At 41.3% G+C, this 21064-nt stretch overlaps 1 protein-coding gene across 14 annotated transcripts in view; it reads right to left on the reverse strand.

Annotated features, from left to right (window-relative positions):
- ATXN1 (ataxin 1) overlaps window positions 1-21064 on the reverse strand; it is a 214799-nt gene that overhangs the window by 124302 nt on the left and 69433 nt on the right. For 11 of the 14 annotated variants that reach the window (XM_083856487.1, XM_083856489.1, XM_083856491.1 and 8 more), the window contains one exon: window positions 15251-15390. The exons of the other annotated variants lie outside the window; for them this stretch is intronic. The gene's annotated coding sequence lies outside the window, so the exon portion shown is untranslated. The remainder of the gene's footprint in view (window positions 1-15250; window positions 15391-21064) is intronic. 14 annotated transcript variants of the gene reach the window in all.

Below are 21064 nucleotides of genomic sequence, written 5' to 3' on the forward strand. Positions count from 1 at the left end.
AAGCAAGTAACTTTGACAAGTACAATGAAATTCTGCCAGCCTTTCCACTTGAAAAATTACTGATTCAGACACACTCCAAAAATAATAGTAGTTCTGTTCTAACTTCATGGCTATAGCTATGGTAATATTTTGAGTACTACCATGTTTCTGAAATACAATCAATGATCATTAAAGTTTTCTTAGAATAGCTTTGAGGTGAAATCTAATGTTCTGTTTTAATAGATTGCAAACAAATGTGACCAGTGCTGACATGAAAAGCATTTGAACTGTGCAAACACTGTTTTCTTCTATAAACACTAACAGGAAAGCACCATCCAGGACTTGGTCTAGCTGATTACAAACTATTTCAAGCAGTGTCTCTATGCATTGTGTTAAAAATAATTCAATGGGGTTTTTTTAATAACACAGAATTGAAAAACATGATGATAACTGAAGAACCATTCAAAACACACACTCCAGTTTTAAACTATGTTCATGTCATGGAAGATCATGAGCAGATATTCTAATAGTACTTTTCTTTCCCCCCTCCAAAAAAACTTCAGTATAGAATGTCCTACAATGACACATCCCTCAAAGGATTTCCCTCCTGCTTGCCCACAAACTGTCCAGCCCCCACAAAGCTGAACGGATTGTACATCAGCCCAACTAATTAATTCAAGCTTACAAATAGCTACCCAATCATTGAAGGCTATATACCTACACAGTGTTTTCCCACACACATTTTACTTGTGTCTTCTATGTTTAGGCAGCCTAATATATTAATCAGTATGAAAAGAGGAAGAAGGCAAAATTAACTGTATGATTTACACCTGGTTCAAAAACTTGTTACTTGCCTCAAGAGTGTAAAGTGGTCTTTATGTGTATGAAGATCAAACCCTGTGCGTGGGTCTAATCCAAAATACTGCTGGATTTGACTTCAGCAGTTACAGTCCCCAAGAAGGAAAATACATTTAGAGATATAATCTCAAAGACCAAATTTCTTCAATCAGTAGAGGTCTCATTCTAAAAGACACTGAATATGCATTGAACTCTCTAAGCTCTGATTAATTCTCCCAAGAACACTACTTGACCAGGCCTTAAGCACAGAAACAGCCTGAGGATGATTTCAAACATGGTGGTTTTTTACTCTGCCCTCCTCTTTCCTTCCGCCCACCCCCCTGCTTTCTTTTTCCTTCACAGTTCACATATATGTGCTCACTTCACTGATTTCAGGCTTACAGCAAGACAACACAGTCATGAAACCCAGTTGTCATTAATTACTAGCATCACAATTACAGCCAGGAAAAAAACACTGTTGAAAACTGAATATATTTTTATCTAAACATATGTGACTACAAACAACTTCTTTGACATTAGATATGCTATGCATTCTGTGCCCACCACTGCAGCTTCAACCATGAACTTGTCTCTGCTTAACCCTTTCAAACATAAGTAAGTTGTTATACTAACAAATAAAACAAAACCAAAACCCAGAAATCAACCTCCTTGTGGTTTTCCTAACCAAACTACAGTATCTTTCTTCTCAAGAGGAAACCTCAGTATTAGTGTACCTGTAAATTGGTTTTGGTGCTTCTATAGCTAATGGGAACATTTCTCCACACAGATCACCCAAACTGTGTCAGACAAGGTGTGCCCATGGCCAGGGACAGTGTAGGGAGCATTTTCCAAATGAGCCCAGACATACCTACACAAACCACAGCAGTTCAGTTAATTAAGAGGGGCCTTTGGCACACATTTGGAGAAACCTCTAAACTCCTGTCTTTGTAACACAGTATGTGAAGTGCTGCACCACATGCACTCTGTAAACCTGATACCAAAGCTGGCTGGAAAATATCCACCAGCACTACCCTTAGCTCCATGTTCCCACGGTCAGCACTCTCTACTGGCTAAAGCCACGTGCCCCTTCTCAGCAACATGTGACACCTCACCCAGAGTGTCAGCCCGTAAGGGGAAGGATCAGCATCAGCAAGCCAGGAGTGAGTTTTTTCGGTAGGCGTTGGATTTATTTTTTTCTCCTTGAGTTTTGGGGGCTGGAGGGAGGAGTGGTGTTGCGCCAGTTCTTCTATATTACAATGATAAAGCAACAGCACCAATATTGGTTAGTCTAGTGCAAAATGATGTCAGCTTTGGTGCTTTCCTTCTAGGGGGATGAGAGTATCTTAACTGAATGTCCAAAACATTAAATCTACTTCCAATAACAGATAGAAAATGATACTTAACCAGAAGGCCTAAGTAACAGCTCTGAATCTCAATCACAGACCCAGCACAAACAGCCACAACTCACAGTATCTGCAGCATGTACTATCATGTACTATCAGTACCTTGCAGAGTTGAGGTGTCACTCCAACCCTCAGCAAATGGTCAGTTTGCCAAAAGAGAAAAATTCTGCTAGGAAATGAAGAGATTGGCAACTTATTTTTGTCAAATCATTGAGCAGCAATAATAAAAAGGGGTCCACTTTAAAGGAGCTTACTTATACAAGCAAAAATTAGGGTAACACACATAATTTCAGAGCTGTAACAGAAAAAGGAGATTTCTCCTTTAGCTATAATCAATAAAGACCAAACACAGTCTTACAGTTCCACATGGAAAGGTCTCAACCACTGGGGAAGAAGTCTCCAGTCAGTGCCAACCACTTCAGTGACAGATGAATTAGGCTGATGGAGTGCCCACGTTTTGAACTTTCTCGTATAAAGGATAAATATAAACAGTCACATAGAGCAGATGGACAGTCAGACAGCTATTAAAAGCTCCATAGATAACCCCCCTGGCAGTATCACTCACATAAAACAGATACTGAAGAAATTTCATACACAATAGTTATTGAGCTAGAATATTCTAACGCAGTTAAGATCCAAAGAATATGCTTTCTAAGTTACACAGACGATTGTCCATTTATTTTGTAAGAGGAAGCCAGGGGCATTCAACAACACAATTCTTGGACCATTAACACAGCAGAATTCACTTTTTGCTTCTCATTTTTAGTACACACATAGAGAAGGAAGTCATAACTATTACTAACCAGAGCAATACTGGAGCTTCTTAAATAAAGATCCATTTAATTTCAAAGTATTGCTCCTGCTAAAATTTACCAAAAATATTGTCCCTTCTGATACTTCTACAGTGACAACAGTCACTGTAGAAACACAAAGCCAGGCAGAGGCAGCTGAACTGACACAAGTTACAATCTCTGGCACTGTGTGCTTTTTAGCACAGCATTTTGAACTAGCAGTGGAAAACAAACCATTTTTAAGCACGTTTAACCAAGGAGCTCCCAAGAAAAAGGCTGTAATCAGAGACCTTTGTAAACTTTTACTTTTACAGATGTTCCAACCTGCAATGCTTCACTCCCACTATTGTTCTAAATATTGAGTACACACCCTCCACTCTACACACACTCACATGCAGACACACGTGCATGCTCACATGCACTCAGTGTCACACCATGTACTTCACTTCTAGTAGTAAACCTGACAGAAAAGAATTTAATTTTTACACTTTCACACCTCCTTCTCCTAATTAATGTCAATCAGCATCTTCTGCATAGTACACACTGCAAATATACATGGCCTTATCTGTGCTCTGTGCAGGGCAGGGGCAAAAATTTCCATTCTTGCTAGAAATTGAGTAGGATCTATATGATGGATTCACACAGGAAGGATCTGGAGATGCACAGATCTTTCCTTAAATGACCCCACTGAGGGGTCAAGTAAAATGCTCTGATTTTTGGGAGGACGTTTCTGTTGGTTGGTTTGTGCTTTTCACCCTGCAGCTATGAATAGGAAGCAATTCTCCAGTTCAGAAGAGTTGTTGCAGACTTCGAGGTGCAAGAGGGCTCAGGGACTTGCCAGTACATCTTAACAGCTGCCAGGAACAGTGGCAGCAGTGGGAGGGATAGTGAAGGAATTCTGTGAGTGACTTCAGTAGAGCCACTCCACACTGTTTGGACATCCATGGACCAGAGCCAGACAATTAAAAGCACTGGTACTTATGGGGTAGGCAGCTATACTTGCACTCCCCAACTGTCCCAATAACCACCACAGTAGCAGAACTGTGGGAAAATGTTGCTCCCCAAACCCAAAGCAGACAAATTTGGTTTCCCAGCACACACACCACTCACTTCTTTTTATAGAATGCTTTTCTCTCGAATGCAAAAGTAAATCCAGCTCAGATGATTTCCCTGTCTTAACTTTTGTACAAGAGGAAGACAGAAAGCTAAAAAAAGAAAATTAGACACTTCATGAAATCCGTGATTAAGACACAGAAACTATCAAGACAGATGGGCTGAAACATTCAGGGAGCTTCAGTTCAACAACCCATGTTTTTCAGAGATCTACAGTGTGCTATTGTCTTCTCCGTCTAGAGTTTTTATACCCCATTTTTCACTGCAGAAATTTAACACCATATCTAAACTTGGAGTACAGTTATTGGGCTGTCCAAAACAAACCCCAGTATTTACTCAACTAGCACATGGCCCTAGAACATAACTAGGTGGGGGTTTTTTCCCCTCACATTTTTTTTTTTTTTTTTTTTGTTTGTTTGTTTGTTTGTTTGTTGTTGGGTTTTTTTGGGTGCAGGCAATGGTCACTGCTGCTGGCTTGGGATCTTGCTGGGGAGGCAGAGCAGAGTGATTGCAGATGGAGTAAAAGTAAGAGGCAGCACCCAGCTTCAGCTCCTTCTGCTCTGCTGCAGGCTTTGCTCCTGTGTGTGCCCATGGGAGGAGCTGCTGTCACTGTCCTTAGCAGGTTATTGCCATGCACACAGAAATACGAGGCCAGCCACACAGAGAACTCCCTCTTACAAACGTTTGTCTCCCAAGGGTGAGAAGCAGAAGCCAATACTGCACATTCTGAAATGAAAGGCCAAATGCTTCTAGCAAGAGTGATCTGCTCCTCCACAAGCTCCTTGCTCACAGCAAGGACTCAGGCTGCTTCATCCTGCCACTGGATCCCTTCTTCCCTCAGAAATTAAGTCCTCTTTTCTGTGCAGTGCACAAAGCAGTCACTCACTCCGGGGAAAAAAAATAAAAATAAGGGGAAAGAAAAAAGAAGAGAGGGGGCAGGGAGAAGAAGAAGGGGAGGAAAAAACATGGAAATCTGTGACTCTGCGCTTGGCAAAAGCCAGGGATCAGCAATAACTGCCGAAAGCTGAGTCACTTTTTTCCCTTCCACCTGGCGAGTGGCTGCCCCAATCCATTCAGCAGAAAGCCTCCTTTCACCAAAACTGGCATAAATCTGGAGTAATTCCCTCCATTTCAATAGAGCTGCTCAGGATTTGTGGCAGCATGACACAACAAGCAGAATTCCATGTGCTGAGAGCTACAAGCCCAGGTTTCCCTGCAGGAGATGGTGCTGCTTTGCTCTTCAGGCTGCGATGCCAACCATGCAACAGCACTGATGCCACAGCTTGTTCTATTTTTCCTGATGCTGTCATCTCCAGCAGATGCTCTGCAAGCAGGACCTTTGGAGAAATCACCCTCTTTCACACACTGCAGGAGAATTTTGACAATTTATGACTAGAACATTTATTAGCTTGAATTAATTATTTTTTAAGATTTCATTTTTTCCCCCAGATTTCATTTAATGTTTTAATTTGGCTTAGCAAAGATTTATAAAATTATTTTTTTTTAACATCTCACTGGGCCGTGTGAAACAGAGTTCAGAAGACAGCAGAAATATCTTCTGTGCAGATGATGTGTGAATAAGTAAGGGATGAGATCAAGATTTAAGGAATACCAATCAGCTTTACCAGACAATAATCTACTCTATTTATGTTATCAGCTTCAGAAAAAAGCATTGCTAGGGGATTTATGTATGCACTGGAAGGTTTCTATAAGCAGGGAAAGACCCTGAAAAAAAATACATAATGCTCCCCCCCCCAGCATGCAATGGAGTCGCAAGCAGAATAAAAAACAGCAAATGAACACAACCCCCAACCTTTGAAACAGGGCTATTCCAACAGAGGAAAGCTTCAGCTTTACAGTAAACACATCACCTGTGTAAAAAAATGCACTCACACATACAGCAAAGCACTGACAGGGTTTTCCTAAACAAATGCAATGAGTCTTGTCTGTCCTGGCTAAGTACATTTACAACATTCAAGCACGGGATGTAGCTGCCTAGAAACAGCAGTGCTCATGTCGTCCTTTCACTATGGGGAACACAGTGTGCTATACAAATATTAATTTAGCCTGAACAACCAGTGAGGTATGCAAATATTACTCCCAGCTTCAACTGGGATTGATTTGAGCACAGAGGAACAGTGAGGGGGATTTTTAGCAGTGCTTCAGGGAGCCAGCTCACAGCCAGGGAGAGCTGGAATCTTGCATGTCTGCAAGTGCTTTCAGCAGCCCTGCCCCAACCAACTTTCAGTAGACCTGCCCCCAACCATTCCCAGACCTGCCTGTTCTCTTCAGGCAACCCAGAAGAGCAAACATCTTCTGTATCCTGACTAGTTATCCTGCCAAATTCAACAAGGCAGTTGTGCAGACATGGGTACACTGTGCAGCACCTCCCAGGTCCGCTTTTGACATGGTTCAAGAAAAGCCACCACAGCCACTTAACCAGGCAAGAGGAACTGCAACAGGCCCCTGCTGGGTACCACTACTGTCCAAAAAGCACTGATGGTATAAAAGCAGAGAAAAGCAGCAGGAGCTTCAGCAGCTGACACTGGCTTCTTGTTTACTGGGTAAGTTGCAGAACCCCTGGGGGCTCAACTGATGAGGACAGGGCCAGAGCAGAAGTCCAGCAGGTCTTGCTGTGTATTTTGCCTTTTTAAAGTTCCATCTCTTATCCAAAGGGAGGAAAGAAACATTTGTGAAGTCAGGCAGACAAGAAAAGGAGAGCTGAAACAATGCAGATCTAAGTGACCTGGAAAGAATGATCTCCTGCACCATTTTTTTCTACCACTCCACCAAACAGCAGTAGAGGAAAGCGAAAGGCAGAATTGGGTATCTCAAGGACAGGGCATATAGAATTGCAGCTGAACACAACACCTTTAGACCAGCAGCCCAAAAAGAGCAATTCTCACAGCAACCATGATGCTGAAGACTATTCAACCCTCTTCCTCAAGAGCTTTGGTTTTAGCCTTTTACAACTCTGGCAAGTAAATGAATTAATATTTTAATAAAAAAAGGCTTAATAAAATCCTAAAATATATTTTAAAATATTTTATTTAAAGTCCTCTGATATCTGCCTCAGACTGATCTTTTGAGGGGAAGTTTCAGGGAAAAAAAATCAACCATTTTTGAGAGAGCAGGCAAATAAGTATGTATCACTGACTGTCAAATTTACTGCTGCTGCTGCTGTTGTTGCTAATTTACTGAGATATAAAAATGGCTTCAGGCTCTAAAGAAAGTCTGAAAATTTGGCAGAAGGATTATGCTGATTAGAGATGTGTTCTTAGTAATCCCTCGGAAAAAATCAGCTATATTTGGTAAATTTTTACTCTCAGGTGAGGGAAGCCAGCAACTGAATCTTCAGACCTTTCATTCATGTAAACTTCACACCCCAGGCTTTGACACAGCTCCACATGGGCCACAGCATCTATGGAAGGGTCTGTCTGCATAGGGTTCACTGCAGAAGAAAAGACTGAGCTTTAAGTAGCTTTGGGACTTTTGAAGTCAAGAAACCACAGTTAGTAAAGAAAGACACAATTACTTTGATGTACTATTCTTTACCTGAATATGTACAGAAACAAGGCAGAGATCCAGAAAAGTGAAGAAACAGTCTGAACTTCTTGTAGTTTGACTTTTTTTTTTTTTTTTTAATAAAGTAAATCCATACAAGCAGCAAAGTGCAAGCACTTAAAATATCCCCACCACAGAATACTTACCAGGGTAAATATTTTCTGGTAACCCAGCATGCCAGCACAGAAGATTCATGGTCTGCTGTTCTCTAAAGCATCCTTCTCTTTCAGGAGCAGCACTCAGAAAGGGTGACAATGCCAAGTTGCTCTCCCTGTATTCCAAGGCACCTCCACTCAAATGCCCCCAAATCCCATTTCTTCCTTGTCAGAAATCTTTGTTAACAAATTTCCCTTTTCGTTTATTTTGTGAACTGTGCTTGTCTTTTTTTGTTTGTAAACAAAGAAACAAACAAAAAGCCAGAATGTAGCAAGGCTCTGCCAGAACTCAATTAATAAATAATGAGCATCGAGTGTTTTTGATCATTTCCTTCTGTCTGAGCCTCACAAACTGACAGTAAAACAGCGTTTGACCCTTTACAGAACGATTTTGCTATCACGTTACATCTTCACTGGAGATTTAGAACACAAATTTGACATTTTGAATGGGAAGGGCTCATCCAATTTGTTTCAGTGTTATCCACTGGGAAGTCCAGAGCCAGCTGCAAGCCAGCAAAGCAGGATTTGCAAAGCATCCATGTAGTCACACAGCAAACCCCAGCACAACCTGCACTAACTCTGTCAATCACTCTGCACTATCCAGGTGTGACTAACACTGTTTTGCCGGGCTTTTCGCAGAACATAACTTGAGCTTAAGTTCAAGCAATTCCTCAGGATGTATGAATCCATAGGGATGGAGAAAGCAGGAAAGGAGAGGAGTAAAGACATCCTATCTTGTTGCTACATCTGGCAGCATAAGGATGCAAGAAGTTACTTTCATATTCAAAACTGGAAAATGGGAAAAACAGGAATAAGAGGCATTTAAAGCACAAAAAGAGGCTGAGACCTGCTGAAAAACTGTGTTTGGTCATCCGTAAAAAAACTTTAAAACTATGGCTAAAGAACACCTTTTTTCAGAGACAGTGTAAGGGAATAGAGAAACACATACAGAGACAACTACACAAGCAGTTTCCAGCATTGTGTTTAAAAATAGTGGCGAGGAAGACAGATTCTCATTCCATCTTTGTTGGCATAACTTTACTTGACAAGAATATGCTAATTTGTACCAGCCATAGATCTGCATCCTTCATTTATTAAGAGACAAATCCAGTATTAATAACACCTTTCTGTGTCCTGGTGTTTATGAGCACACCATCTGTTTGCATTTGGAAACTGCCCACCATACATGCTAAATTGTCAAAGATACATGAAGTGGGCGAAAAGTTAAGATTTCCATTACTTCAGCCCTAATTTGACTAACACCCTAATTTGACTAATCACCAAGTGATCTCCATCCAAAGCATAAACATACTCCTTATAAACTGCTTAAAGGCCAGTACTCTAAAGGCGTAACTGTTCATGTGTTGTAATCTCTCTAATGAATAAAATTCAGCTGCATCCACAAAGAAAAGTAATGTTTGTTGACACATCACTGAAAGGAAACAAATAATGGCTCACAACACTAAGAAACCTGATGAAAATGGAAGGCAGATTACCCTTTGAATAATTTGTGCATGACCCATAAGTTTTAGTGGGCTACAGGGAATACAAACTCAATCGTTCCATTTTGCTCTCTTGCAGATACTTTCATTTTTATATGTATACATATATACTTTTAAGATGCACTTTAAGATTTACTCTCTTTTCAAACTGTTTAAACTGCTTTGGGTGCAAAGGAAAGACTGGATTTGAACTCTTGGACAAATCACATGCACAAACTTTCTCAAAAAAAGCATGTGGATAACAAATAAACAAAACAAAACAAAAAAGAGGATAATTTTCCTTCCCTGTCTCTTTAAGATACTGCTGCTTTTCAGCCACACAGTGAGTGCTTCATTCAAATAACAGAACATGGATTTCTCTTAGTAACTGCAGCTATAATTGTAGCAACTGCTTATACTGCTTCCATCCTATTAGTGTTACAATTGTCCAAAGCAGAACACTCAACTAAATTGCCCTCATTTCTCATAAACATCTCATTTTTTATTTGTAACGGAAAAAAAAAACAAAACCCAAATGCCTTCAGAGTGTTACCCCTTTCTTCTGTTACCTTATTTTGCTTCTTTGGCACCAAGAGCATGAAAAAACAATACTGCTTTCCCTGCCTTCAATGTTTGGCAGCCCTTTCTTAAACAAAAACACTGTGATTCAGTGGATGCTCTGCCCACTATTACAGATAACATGCCTTTTCTGAAAGTGAGTCTCTTAAGGACAGTGTGGGGTAGCTTTATTTGCAATCATTCACCAACTAGTATCCCATTTAGAATCTAGTAAGAATTGACTCTTAGCATCTTCCTCTGCTGTATATGGCATTTGCATGCATATTATGCAAAATAGTGATAATAAATGGCCTGAGTTGCTGTATTTACTCATACATAGAGTACATATCTCTCGTGTATTCTCATTATGATGAAAAGGCACAGGCATGAAGAGTCCATCTCTGCATGGAAATAGCATGTTGGGCAAAGTGAGGGCAGTAAGAAACCCAACTTTACTGACTCTTACACTGACAAGAAGAAAAAACTCCAGCATTGTCAAAATGCAAGACAAATTGTATCACTTAAAGCAGTTACTACTCCTAAGTTTCAGTATGCTTCAGTGGAAAGCAATTCTTTAGCAGCATTATTAAGGTAGCACACCATGATTTATTCTTACTTGGTTTTCAACTTTAAAGTGTTTTTTGCCTGCTGCAAATCCCTTTTTGGCTTTAAGGAAGAGTGGCCCAATAATAATTAAATAAAAAAACCCCACCAAACCCAGCACAAAATAAAACCACTTTGATTTACAGGGTCAGAGGAAGAGATTTGAAATATTCAATAAATCCAAACACTATTTCCAATCTTCCTTTTTGTTCACTCACTATTCTGCATATTTTGCTTTTTACCCTTGAATAACATATGGATAGGCCAAGCATATCCCACTTATTTGCTCATTACATAACCAATTCCTGCTGTATTATCATTCCGCACTTCAATAGCTGTGCACGTTCTTGTTACCCCATCACAATAAACCATCAGAACAAGCAAACAGACTTCAGCGTGTGGGTCTCTCATTTTGGCAGGTTTAAGAAAGACAAGAAAGGGGGAAGAGGGGAAGAAAGGAGTGGAGGAGAACAGGAGACAAAGACAAGAGCAGGGCTTAGTCTTTCACATGGGAAGGTATGCCACAGGACAACCACAGTACTTCTCAGCAAAGCTAGAGATCCAGATCTGCAACAAGCTGTGTGCTGAGCACTGGTGTGGGGTGCTGAGCACCTGCTGCTCCCACTGCAGCAAAGCCTCACTCAGGACTGAGCTTCTGTGTCAGAGACCAGCGCACTCCCTGCTGCCCCCAGTACAAGACACATGGAAGACATGCCCACCAGGTGTCTTCTACAGGGGCTTCCAAGCCCCTTTGTCACACCATTGTGTGCAGACCCTCACCTACAGCACGTGACAGGGAGGTGACCACAGAGACACTGTGACAAACGTCATGATGTCAGCTCTTTGACCCTGACACAAAGGTCAAACACAGCAGCAATACAGAAGCCATTGTTCTAGTGATACAATGCTAAGAAAGTCTAGGAGAAGTATAAACTTAACCACCTAATTAATGAAACTAAATTCAAGCAGTCTTCCCTCTCAAAAAACTCTGAAGGAGCACCAATTACCTTCAGTGACTTAAATGAACAAAGTTATCTATGGTGTTACTTCTCAATTCTTGCAAAATACTCCTGGAAGTTTTTTGAGCATGATGGGAACACCTGAGTGCACGTGTTAAAAAGCACATTTAACAAGCCTGGTTCTTCTCTCACTGAAATCAGCTGCCCTTAATTTGAACAGCAGGAGACCTGGGTCTTTTCCACTGCCATGTTCCTTATCAGAGCTCTATAAATGTCACATCTTTATTTTATTAGTGAAAGACATATTTTATAGATTAACAATAAAAGCATTCTTGTATGTGAGTTTTTTAGCCCCTATTGAGACTCTGAATTCTTGAAGGTCAAATAAAGCAGTCCATAGGAAAGGGGAGAAAAAAATGGTGTGCAATGTCCTTTTAAAGAGCCTCCACAGATAAGAGAGAATAAATAGCTGATTTGTTACATGGCTTTGAGGCCAGCCACAAATGCTAAGACCACAGGTAAACGAACCTGGTCATGAAAGGAGCAGCAGCTCGTCCAGTACTGTATCTACATTAGTTAACTTTCTTTGTGATTCAAGTCCAAGACTTTGCATTGTTCTATTTCCGCCTATTCCGCTGCTCTGGATTCCCTTTGTGACACTTTTATCAATGGAAAATCGAGGGAGGGATTTCCAGCTGGGAGCCCAACAAAAAAACAGGAGGTTCAGTCTGGTTTTCTCACTTGTGCTGCAAGAACCATTTCAGCACTAGTAATAAAAGCAAAACTACACAAAGGGGAAAAAAAATAAAAAAAGAAGAAGAAGAAAAAAAAAAAAAGACATGACCTGAAATTATTTTAGCATCATAAATGCTTCAATGCTCTTTATTCTGCAGTATGGTTAGTGTCACACATTGGCACAATAATTTGCTAGCTTAAACAGAGCTCCTTGCAAATAACGAATTTATATTAAGGGCCGCTGTCAGCTAGAATTCCAGGGAAATGCAAAGAAAAAGATAACAGTGCCATCGGTCAGATCTACTCTTTGTTATGCCCTTGCAATTTTGACAGATTTATAGCTGCAGTGTCATAATATTAAAAAGTGTGACTGTCCTCTGTGAGTGGTGAGGAAAATACACACAAACAACAAGGGAAGCCAACCAGCACAGTGGGAGTCACACGGAATGGATCGTGCACAGGGACATGCACATGGCCACACCTGCAGGTGTCATTACAGCAGCCACAACGGCAGCCAGTTGGGTGCTTAGTTTAGCTGTAACCTGAGGAGGTGGCTTTGAAAATGATATCATTTGTACTAAGAGGATTTTCAAGGTAATCTTCAGGGGATAGATTTGCTATAATTTAAGACCAGAAAAGACTAATAATCATACTTCTAAACATTATGGCAGTACAGACCATTCATCTTGGGAGGCACTTGGTATAGTAACAACAGCATAACAACTCCCAAACATGTATGTGAACACCATTTAACACAGACAACACACTCCTTGAATTCCAGACCTATTTTCATGCACCACCAAGGAGCCCCAGCCACCACCACCTCCTCAAACAAAAGAAGAAATGTCTCAAGGCTTTCAATAATCAATTATCCAACCACTGAAGGCTCTGCTAGCATCCTAAAGACAAGTAAAATCTCTTTCTCCTGTTCACATGTGTAGCCTGCAAGGGCTCTGCTGAGAGAAGCACCTTTAGATATAACAGAAATCGAAGCTATCATCACCTAAGTTGCATAAACTTGTCAAAGCTGCAACAGGACAAGAAGGGAAAAGCTGAAAGTGCAATACAAGAGTGGAGAATCAGATGCAAAGGCTGTCTTCTTAAAGACAGAGAATACTTAAAGATGTGCCTTAAAAAAAAAAATTTAAAAAATTGGCAGCCACATCATCAAATACCCTGAAAGTTCAGAAGGCAATGTTTCAGAGAACACTGTATGGTACCCAAATTCTCTTCTATTTTTTAGTCTGTTGGAAGAATATTTTGAAAAGGTCACATGAATTTCAGGTACCTAAACCATAACAAATTATAAACTAGGAAACCTTGAGAACTGACTGCTCTGAATCTGTTCCACAGACCTGTTACAGCGAACAAGAGTTTGGGGAGAATCACATACCTAATACCTGCCCTGTACATACCCCCAGCAAAAGGACATGCCAAGCAAAGGGGGGATAAAATACTTGCAACGTTTTTGATGGGACTGGTGAGGAACTGCCTTCATTCCTAATGCACAAAACCCCAAGTTTTTTAAACAGGCTACTGTTTAAACCCAGTTTTACACTGAGCTTTTTAAGTCCTCCTCAGGTCAATACATAAACTTCACAAATGGCCAGGCTAACCCATAGATCTGGGTTATGTCTCCAGCTCCAACCATGTACTTTATTGTCTTCCACAACATACAGAGCACTTCTCATTAGGTAGCTGAATGTGTAAAAGCTCAGTAGAGAGTTAAGGAAGTTCCTAAAACAAAAATAATCTAAGGGGCAAACTATGTGTGGAAAAAATTAATATAACTTGTGTAAAGTCACACAAAGTAACTGAAGGAAGTCCATGTGATCCCAGCAGACACAACCTATACCACATCACAGGTAAACCAAACAGGAGGAAAATATTCAGCTATTTGGAGTTTTCTCAGCTCCAAATTCAGACAGCAGCACATGAGTAGGTCACATTAACTAAATCCATCAAGGAAATCTCTATATAATTTCTGATCACTGTCTAGGGTTGGTTTTTTCACTGTGGCCAATTTCTGAGAAAGACACCAGAAAAGCAAAAACCCACACAACATTAAAAAACCCAAACCAACAACAAACACAAAACAAGGGAAAATCACCACCCCCACAACCCAGACCTAGTAATTACAAGCCAAAAAATGAAGTGAGGGAAGAAATCACTTCCTCTCCCTGCAGGTAAGGTGAAAGTTCTCTACCACTAGATTTGAAAATAATTAATACGAGACCAACAAGTTAAACAGCCTTACAGGGTCTTTTTAATTTATTAAATATATTTTGCTTTGATCACATTAATTTTTCAGAAATGTACAATAATCTTTGTGGTTTAAAATGACTTTGTATTCATTTTTTAATGGAGAGTATTTTTATTCATCTAATACATTATCCTTTCAAGAAAATTATCATACTTGACTACAAGTACTTAACGGGGCACTAATTAATACTCCTATTTCTCCCCATTTAAAACTCCTTTGAGAAATGAGGTCACAAACCTGGTTTAACACGGAAGACACTTTTTAGAGGCTAAAGGGGGAAGGGACACAAAAGGCACTTGTCACTCTGCTCCATGGAGAGTATCCCCTTTGAACAGTGATCCCTCTGGCCGAGCCAGCAGCTGATGCTGACCCCCCGAGCAACAGCCGGCTCAGCAGCACATCCCTCTGCTCCGCGCCTCACGGACGACAAGAAGGAATTCTCCCACTTTTTTTTTTTTTTTTTTTTTTTTTTTTTTTTTTTTTTTTTTTTTTTTTTTTTTTTTTAACAGGGCGAGTTTTACTTTTCCCACTGCTGTCAGCTTGCGGCAGGCAACCCGCCCAGCTCCCCCGGGAGCGCTGGGACCGAGGGGCCGGTCCTGCAGCAGCCCCGTGCCGCACCAAGGACAGGCGGCCCCTGCCAGGGCTCCAGCAGCGGCTGCGCCTCGCCAGCAACGCCCGTAGGAAAATGCGGGCTACAAACACCTCCCAGAGCTGTTTCGGACTCAGGGAGCTGTTGCAGGGTTAAAGGGCAAAAGCAGAGAGCAAGCACAAGCGTTTCTGAAGCTCTCAGGAAATTTGCAGACACTCACCCATGAACTTCACATTTGGGTTCGCTCCGCATTGTCTGCTAATTGCAATTATCTAAGAGCGGCTCCGCGATGGGAGGAGGGGAGGAGAAGAAGGCTTCCTTTTGGCACAGCTTCTTCAGAGTTCAAAGGACACATATGGCCTGCAAACACAGTGCAGGGAATAATGTAAAATTAAAGGAGGGATGAGAGGAAAATGAGAACGCAGCAGGGACAAGCACTGTTCTGGATCTGCTTGACTGGAATTTTAAATAAAGAAACAGGAGAGAAAAAAATCAACAAACCCCCCACACTTATTTTAATTCCACATCTGAACAGAAGGAGGGATCACAGGAGGGGGCCCACATAGGAAGGGAAGACCTCTGGGGAGCAGAACCTGAGCACTGCTGCAGGGGGCAGAGACCCCAAGCCCTACAGCCTGAGCCCAGCAGGACGCAGAGAGCAGGGCTGGAAGCTGCCAGAGATACAAGGGCTTCAGGAAATGTATGACCAACATCTCCAAAGAGACAGGACGAGTTCATTTCAGAACCATTAACCTGAAGGGAAGGACAGCCTGTCTACCCACAGACTAAAGCAAGAAAGAATAAAAGTGTCCAAATAACACAGATCCCGATTTCCCTTGCAGTGCTCGTCTCACCACACAAAAGTCAGCAGCCTGCTAGATGGTGCCTGTGTCCATGCCAAAGGCTGACACCTGCTTGTGGCCTTGTCTTTGTTAGAGCAGAAACCAAAGCCTGCCCCCCTTCTCACTGCAGGGTATATCAAGCACATAAATAAATAAATAAACAAAGCAAAACAAAAAATCCACAACAATTCTTGGTTGTAATTTCTACATAATTATTGCACAACAACCACCCCTAATGAGAGAATGAATTTATAACCACACACAAGCTATATTTACCAGTGGACTGGTTACAAAGCAAAACAGCAGGAAACCACAAGTGTCTTCATCTTAGCTCCTCAGCAGTGGTGCAGAGCAAGGCTGCCTGTGCAGCAGGGCAGGCTGGGCAGGTGAAACCCAGGCACAGCCACCAAAGAGGAGCACAGCCTTACAGGGATAGAACCTGGACCGAGCAGGGCACAAGGATGCTGCCACACAGTCAAGGGAAGCTGTGTAGAGGTGCAGCTAGAATGATTTGTTTGACCTCAGGGTTGAACAGTTGGCCACACCAAAAAAACTGCAGGGAATCTTGCTTCCCAATTATCCCAGCTTCCAGAAATTTTGATACCTAGGCAGAATTTAAAAAAAAAAAAAAAAAAAAAAAAAAAAAAAAAAAAAAAAAAAAAAAAAAAAACCACGCCTAACACAGAAAACAAATTTAAAAACCATTCCACAGCTGGAAATGCACCTCCCTGGGCAGTCAGGATTTAGAAGATGAACCATCCCTGCCCCTTGAAATGAACAGGCACTCCCAGAGACCACTTTGTTCTCATCTCCCATCAGCTATTCAACACTTGGCCCCAAGGCAAAATGGGCACAATTCAATCCAAACTGGGACAGTGGGACTGTGCCACAAGAGAAGGCCTGATGAGGTCAGCAGCTGAGCCCCAGATGACAACTTTTGATCACTGGGGAGAGTTGATTTGGGTCTGCCTACCAGACACCATAAATTGCTGAGCTCAGGGGACCTTCAACTCTTCAACACTGCTTTTCAGGCAAATTTGGCCAAAACGGCCTCACAGCTTTGTAAGTTACTGGGCCGATGCACTTAAGGAAAGACAGGCAGCATACTCACAAGAGCCCCATTTCCTCAGGCTGACATCATACAAGCAGGCAGCATCCCTGCTGCCAGCAGTACACCCCTCACCACCTTGCCCCAGCTGCTCTGCTCTTCCTCACCTCCCTCTGTGCCAGTACAAACCCTCACACTTTCCAGGCCAGCGTGAGAATGATGGCGAGCTAGATCCAGGAACAGATCCTGCTGAAAACTTACCTTTTTTTTTTTTTCTTTTTTTTTCTTTTTTTTTTTTTTTTTCAGGGATTATTTTTAACTTGGATCCTTTCCCAGACCCAGCTCAGAGCATGACTACACAACGCTTATGTCAGCACAAGGAAGCCATCTAATGAGCACCCATGAGGGGGGCAGGATCGCTGCCATCGCTATCCTCGCCACCTTAATGAGCTTGTAAAACAACGGCCTACAGACAGCAGGTTAAAAAGTCACAGAGCTTCAGTAAATTGAGGATGACACATAAAAAACCAAAAATAAAACCCGAAACTCACACACACAGGTTACCTAGCCACTGCCGTGTCAAGCTGCCAAAACACAGCAGAAGCACAGGGCCCTCCACTGAGGAAAAGCAACCCTGCACTCAGCTCCACCAAAACCCCAATGCAGACGGGCTCCTGATACACACCCATGGAAAATCTTGGTCTCTACTACTTCCTAAGTAGGACACGCAAAGAAAGCACGCCCCTTGTAAACCACTCGTATCTCAAAATGACCTTTCCCTTATCTTTTTGGCTAGACATGCTCTCTCTGCCCTGCTCCATCCCTGGAGAGACACCAAACAGCCCAGCCCCAACTCAAGGAGGAAGCATAAAAGCAAAAGAGAAGGGAAGATGAACGGATCATACAATTCTTCTTCGTGACCTGTGGGTGCAAACCCATCACAACAAATTGTGTAACCTTAAACACATGTTAGGATGGAGACAAAAATCCATGATTACTGCTTCTGGTGTTTATGCTGACCAGTGCATTATTACTGCTCTGGTGGCAATCAGCAAATCTGTCATGAAAAGAAAAGATGTGTTGGGTTTGCTATCGATCCTTATAATTCCTGTCTGAGAATAATCATACCACCTTGAAATATAGCCCAAAAGAGCACTCTTATTCTGGAACTGAGCTGCTTTTGGAAGATGAGTAAAGAGCAGTTACATCCTCTTAGACATCTTCTTGAGGTTGCAGACAATTATTCCTGGCCTTATACATTTTCTGATCCTTTTAAGTATTTTCTTTCCCCTATAGCTGAAAGAGCCACACACAAATAAGAGAAATCTGGCTATCCCAAGAAATCATATAACTGACTGTACATAGAGGGCTGTCAAGTATGCACAAAATAAACTAAATGAAATAATATGACTTTCCTCCCTCCAATATCCTTCATTTGTAGCCACTGTCAGTGTGACAACCAATAACAGCAAGTGGAACGATTTCATGCAGCAGTACCCATATTGAGATATTCTACATCCCCTTGTACAGCAGACAGTTTCTGTCACTTACTTTGCATTAAGACAACAGAGCAAAGCAGCTCAAATTAAGCCTGGAGTGGTAACCATTCCCTCAAACCATAGCTAAAACCCAGACTGTGACTATTACTAGATCACCTCCTTCTCCTCAGTGAAGTCTGGACATCACCAGTGGATGAGAGGCAGAAGCACAAGCCTCTGATGGCATCCAAAATTGCCCCCAAAAATGCATATGGAAACACATATTCCAAGCCTGGCTAGAACAACAGTACCAAACAAAACATATGATGCTAATCCAAGTGGTACAACAAATTGTCCATTGTAGCTGGAAAATAGAGAAACACAGCCCTGAAAAGGGATCAGAACAATACTGATTTAAAAACTGTTAAAGGTTCTTGTTAAGTGTACATTCTAGCATATTCATAAAGCAGGTTTTTTTCAAGGTAGGAAAAAATATGACAAAACAGGTTAATAAACTAAACGTAAATAATAAGGAAAAAGATATAAACCAGAAGAAATCTGAGCTAAGAAATACACAAATATTTTGTGTACATGTGTATGTGAAATTTAATACAATTTCTACTTCTTGGTATATTGGATAACACCTGTCTGTTTTCCAGACCTCAGTTTCAGAAGTTTACTACTTTTTTCACACATGGTTTCAGAAGGACTGTGGTCTCTTTAACAGTGCAGTTCTGTCCTCCATCCCCCCACATGTTCCCACTGACTCTAACCAGCCTTAAGTTAACTATAAATACAATGGATGTCTAAGGTAGGTTTTTGCCTAATTTTCCCTTTTTTTCTGATGTGCTATTAGGCTATTCATAATGAATATAAAATATTTTTTTTAAAATTAACAGGTAGTACAAACAAAGGCTCTAATATTTTTCAAACCTATTTGATGCAAAACACTAGATATGTTCTAGGTCTCTGTTTTTCAGATCTTTATTACCAAATTCTGATTTCTTTTCATTCCATTAAATACTTTCAACAGCTTATTAAAAAGCACAGTCTTGCTAATTTACAGTAATGTTTAGGATACCTATTCTAAATTTATGGAAGAAATCAATAAATTAATCAACAAAAAGAAACAGAAAAATGACAAAACACATTTTGTTCTATTACTGTGGCAATTCTAAATGGTGTTTTAATTATTCATATAAATATCTCTAATGCATCAGTAAATGTGATGTATTGCACACCTACTTTTTTTTTTTTTTTTTTAAATTCTTGGGTCCCAATTCAGGAATGTGGTTCGTTGCAGAAATACAAAGAAAGCCTCTGAATACTTTTTCGAGCATTTGATTCTATGTTGTCAAATGCTATCCTGCTTTAGCTCTAGAACACCACAAGATTACTTACTCCACAGCACTCTCTGCTGAGAGCAGGTCCCTAGAGAAAGTCACATAATGTCACACAGCCTTGTAACACACCACACAACAGACCAGGGGCAGAAGCACCTCTCCATCGCTCCTGCAAGCAAATTCCCAGAACTGCAGCTTGAAAAAGGAGGCAATCGTGTATATTAACATTTCACTGAGAAAACTAGGATGAAACAATGAGCTGATGAATATCTTTGGAAAGAGATGTCAGGGTCTAAATTCCGGGCCTGCTAGGCCAAACCCCTCCCTCTTTTTCATCAACATGTAAAATTCTGTGCATCTTCTGTACCCAGCACCCCAGGCAATGCCATTCTCACTCATTCACAGCCACGCTCACTCTGCCCACCCAGTAGCTACACTGAACTACCATCCTTGTCCCAGGAGAGACACCAACAGCACCAAGAAAGCTGCAAAGCCCTTGAGTGATTCTGCGTAGAGGTGGAATTTTTCAAATTATGATAATGAGCTTCAAAAGAAAGTGCACAGAGCTACACAGATACAGCCCCTTTTTACATCAGAAGGCACATAAAGGGTTGACTAACCTCTACTGCTTATTTTATGGTATAATCTCACCCCTCCCTTATTTAGCAACTTCCTCCTTAAGCCCTGGCATCTCTTCTCCATTTCCCTCACAATCTTGGGGCCTTTTCCTCCCGAGATTATCATCAACTGGAAGTTCCCCCTCCCTGACCACTACCCACATCCCAGTCTTTGTTCTGGCTCCCTACAGCGCTCAGTGTCTGGACAGGCTTCACATTCACTCCAGATTTATTGCTCTCCTGCTCTTCAAAGCTTGTGAAGCAGGTTTTCATTCAGCTGTCCTCGCCTGCCAGGATGGGGAGCAGTGCATGGAAACTGAAAAGAGCTCACGAGCACCAGGCGAGCAGGGCTTTGCAACTGAAACCCAAGGCAGAAATGCACACCGTGCGTCTTATTTAGTTCAAAGCCGAAATGTTTCTGTCTAGGATGTCTGTTTGTATCTCAAGTCACAAAGAAGCCATTAGTACCAATAATGTGTCATTACGGGGGCGTCAGCAGAGACTCCACAGCTAAGGTTAATTTGAGATGCATAATTTAAAGCAGAACTAAAATCCCTCCATTTCACACTTTAATGACTCAATTCAAATCATTCTTCAAATTTGACACAGCAGCTCTTAAGGGGACACTTGCATTTTTTTCTTGTCTCTTCTTTTTTTTCTTTGGCCAATTTTAAGTAAAATACTTATCTAGTGCAGAAGTAAAATA

Source organism: Zosterops lateralis, assembly GCF_965231275.1.
Source record: "Zosterops lateralis genome assembly, chromosome: 1".
In the NCBI taxonomy this organism is placed as follows: domain Eukaryota; kingdom Metazoa; phylum Chordata; class Aves; order Passeriformes; family Zosteropidae; genus Zosterops; species Zosterops lateralis.